The sequence below is a fragment of the Miscanthus floridulus genome, chromosome 10, assembly GCF_019320115.1.
Source record: "Miscanthus floridulus cultivar M001 chromosome 10, ASM1932011v1, whole genome shotgun sequence".
In the NCBI taxonomy this organism is placed as follows: Eukaryota; Viridiplantae; Streptophyta; class Magnoliopsida; order Poales; family Poaceae; genus Miscanthus; species Miscanthus floridulus.
In genome coordinates this window covers 113,391,134-113,395,207 of record NC_089589.1, presented here as the reverse complement: position 1 = coordinate 113,395,207, position 4,074 = coordinate 113,391,134, and the positions used below count along the sequence as shown (strand labels likewise).

General features: G+C 44.0%; 1 pseudogene; it reads left to right on the top strand.

Annotated features, from left to right (window-relative positions):
• The first annotated feature begins 2,837 nt into the window (after nt 1–2,837).
• LOC136489329 (agamous-like MADS-box protein AGL80) lies at nt 2,838–3,607 on the top strand (annotated as a pseudogene).
• Nucleotides 3,608–4,074: the final 467 nt, after the last annotated feature.

Sequence of the window (4,074 nt, the reverse complement as noted above, 5' to 3'; positions counted from 1 at the left end):
ACCAAATTTCTGTGTCAACACATGCCCCCCAATTTCGGGATAAAAGTGATTTTATTCCTGAAATTATCCTCTGCGCTATCTTGAGGCCGTCGATGTGTCTTCACTAAGGGCCAAGTACTTTACCCTGGGGCTCACTAGTTTTTGTTTCTTTCCATGCTCTTGGTCGTTTGCATGCTTCACGGGTATGCCTACTTCTTTGTTGGCATCCTACGTTCCAAAGTTCCACGGGTGCACTATTGCTTCACGGTCGTTTGGATTCAGCTCCTCTAGTCGACTATAAATGTTCACCTGATCTTGACTGAGAACAACTCAACATTCCAACCATGTTCTTGCTTCCGCTCCTCCGAGTGCTCTCGGCTTTGTTAGATCCCCTTGGACCAATGCTTCACTATGAAAACCCCTCGGTGGCTAGAAGAATTCTTGTGTTTAGGGAGATTGTGTCACCCATTTTAGTGCCTTGTCAAGCAAGGGAATCAATCGCCGTGGCTAGAAGAATTCTTGTGATATCACCTGAGTCTTCTCACCATCTGTATGAGGCTGTTCCTAGTGTATGCAAGGGCTTGAATGTGTGGACACCTTCCCCTTATTTGTTCTGCCTATGCCAAGAAGCCTATGAAGTTGACCAGTGCACTCTTGGTGGATAGGTCTATCTTCTTTCCCCTCTGATACTGCTTCCATCTCTTAGCCGATGCGACCCACTTTTCGGCCTTATGGGGTTCAAACTTCCTTCAATCCAACAAAGTCTTCTTGGGCTGGCTAGTCGGTTTTGGATGTAATCCTTTTTGTAACAATCCTCCTATATCCGAGGTATCATAGTTATGGAAAGCAATAAATTTTGAATCTGTTGTGTCTCCTAATTCTTCGCAAACTGTCCCCTTGATCTCTGGAGCAACGATTCTTTTCTATAACCGATTCCGATTGTGTAGCTTCGAGGAGGTCTATCATCGCGTCTTCTGGGTTATAAATATGGGCCATGGTCGTGGACGAGAAACCAATCTGCCACATCTCGATTTTCCGGTTTCCCGAGCGCGAACTGCTCCTTTCATCTTCCGATCCAAAATCGTCATCTTTTCCGTAGAGATGGAGAACGGCAAGCGACCTGCTGATGAGATCCCTGACGAGTTCGTGCCGCCACACCAGTGTTCTTGTTTCCAAGAGTAAGGATGAACATGGTTTCGTGATCCTTGAGCCACGGGTGCGGTAGGGCTTGGCCCGAGCTCCACGATGGGGTGGTCAGCGACGCCAGGGTGGGGGGGGGGTCGGGCAGGAGTCAGGACTCGGGCTGGGAGAAAGCTGAGGAAGAAGATGAACAGAGGTTTAGATCAGCTGGGGGCATTGGATCTTGATCCAACGGCTGAGAACGTCGCATAAAATAAAAATGACGAAATTTCAGACGCCTGGATTATAGCAATTCCCATATTTAAATCTTGGAGGAATCATTGGGTAAAACTACTATAGAGTCATCGTGTGCTTATGGTATAGGTACGTTAGCGTAGTTGACACCAATACCAGCCATTTAGAATCTTGGTTGTAAACATAATAATAACAAACCTCGAATCTAGACAACTGAGACATGCCAGTTTACCTAACTACTATGTATGGTTGATTGAAAATAAACATTAGAGCTCCCTTGAATGCATCAGTCTCCTTTTGGTCATAGCTATACATAAACATCGAAGGTGGGTCGTCCAATGGTAATTCGTCCCACAAAATGCTTTCGCCTATTCGACAAAAAACACTGCTAAAAAAGCTAGGCTACCATGGTTCCTTCGCTAAGCACTGAGGAAATTTCGTTTAAACAAAAAATTTCACACACCTTTCACATAGGTTGCACAATATGCAATCACCGCCAGCTATAATGGACGTCTACAATTAGTGGGTCGGGTAATCTTTTAGTCTAATTTTTATGGCATGTGACGCTGATATATATAAGAAATAGTCACTACTGACAAATTCAAAAGATATTTCTTCAACTACTTTATTTTCCTCCTTGGGCTTGAAACACAAATGTACTGTAGAGTTTTGAAACACACGGATCGAGTCATGTGATCGTGTTTTGAAACATGGATCTAGTCCTGTGATCAAATTCACATCATCCCATACTGTCCTATACTTGTTTTGAAGTCACAGGCCTCATCCTACAAGGAACGACCATTCTACAATATCATGATTAAATTATATTAGGTTATTCCTTGTGGTTCTATGGCAGGAATTAACCAATATTTGACCAAAGGCTAGCCTATCACGTAATGCTCAGCCTTCTACAATGTCATGATTAAATTCTATATTAGGTTATTCCTTATGGTTCTATGGAAGCAACTAATCAATATTTGACCAACGTCTAGCCTATCACGCGATGCTCATGATGTATGCATGGAATGTTTTCCTTGTGATCGATGCATTTAATAAGTAAAACTATGATTAGCTATCTACTCAAGAATCATTACTATATTTATGTGACAATTAATGCTAGCCATAATATCATGGTATGATTAGGCAACTTATCGCCGTTGTAATTAACAAAAATGTGACTACTGTCTAACCTATCACACAATGCTCATCATGATGTATGCATGAAATGTTTTTCTTGAGGTCTATGCATTACTTATGAAGCAAAATATGTACACCATATTTTTGTAGTAAGTAAATGCTAACCATAATATTGTGGCATAACTAGGCGATTTATCACCAGTATAAGTTTCTCTAAGCCCCTCCTGGATCTATATATACAAACCCCACCCCTCTCATCATTTCACCTCAACACCAAAGCATCCATTACATTTCGGTTGTAGAATTGTAGTAGCCTGCAAGCTAGGATATTACTAGGTGCTAGTGCTATGGCACGCAGGAAGGTGAATCTCCAGTGGATCTCCAACAATGCTACTCGGCGTGCAACGTACAAGAGACGCTACCAGTCCCTGGAAAAAAAGGCTAGTGAGCTCACCACACTTTGTGGCATTAAGATGTGTGTGGTGGTGTATGGTGATGGCAAGGCCCAGCCGGAGGTGTGGCCCTCTGATGCAGAGGCCAAGAAATTCCTCAAGAAATTCAAGGACATGCCAAATGTTGGCAGCTTCAAGAAGACACAGAGCCAAGAAGAGTTCCTCCAAAGTCGCACGTTGAGGCTCCATGAGCAGGCGAGCAAGTTGGATAACGAGAATCGTGAGCGTGAGACCTTGGTCCTCTTGCATGACAGCTTGGATGGACGTCGTCCAGGCCTGGTTGGCACCACCAAGGATGAGCTCGTTAGCCTTAGGGAGATGGTGGAGATGAAGATGAGCAAAGCCAAAGCACGGATCCAGCAGCTTGTCGGTGGGCAGGGAGCCCTCCCAGATCCATTGCAGGTGATGCTACCAGTTTCATCCTCGTCACAGACACAAGCTTCTTCCTACACCTACAACGAGATGCAAATCATGGCCCACTAGAGGAACACCAGCTGCAGCAGGACTGGCCGCTTGCAAGCCTGCTGGCCCCAAACTATGGGGAGCTCGGCTCGGCGCTCTATGATGGCTTGGTAGGCAGCAGCAGGGACCCCAGCGGCAGTGGGTGTCAAATGATGCAGCCTTTCAATCTGGGTTCTTCCTCAGGGCTCCCATGGCCACAGTAGTGCATGGAGCTCACTTTTCCAATTGTGCATGGCCAGCTCTTATATGTTTTCGGTTGCATTTACATCTGTTACTCTTAAGGGTCTTGTCCTTGGGTCACCCGTTGCATCCCATGTCTTGTGCTTCGTGGCAGAATAGTTTGAGTTAGCCTTCATTTTGTTTCATGTCAAACAATATGTATGCATGCATCCCTGTATCCCTCTCAGTTGTTTAGATAAATGATATTATTACTGGTGGTTCTATTTGGTGGTGGTGTTGCTTTATTTGCATATATCCAGGATACGTACCAACCATGTACGAACAATGAGATGTTTTGTATGAATGATAAGGTGCTTTGTTACCACGGGTTCTACAGGATAACACAAACTGAAAAAACAGGTAGCAACATTATTATAAAGATAAATGCCATAATTTTCTTTATCCACTAACATTCTAAATTGTTTTCAGAGGTACAGATCACTTGTACTGT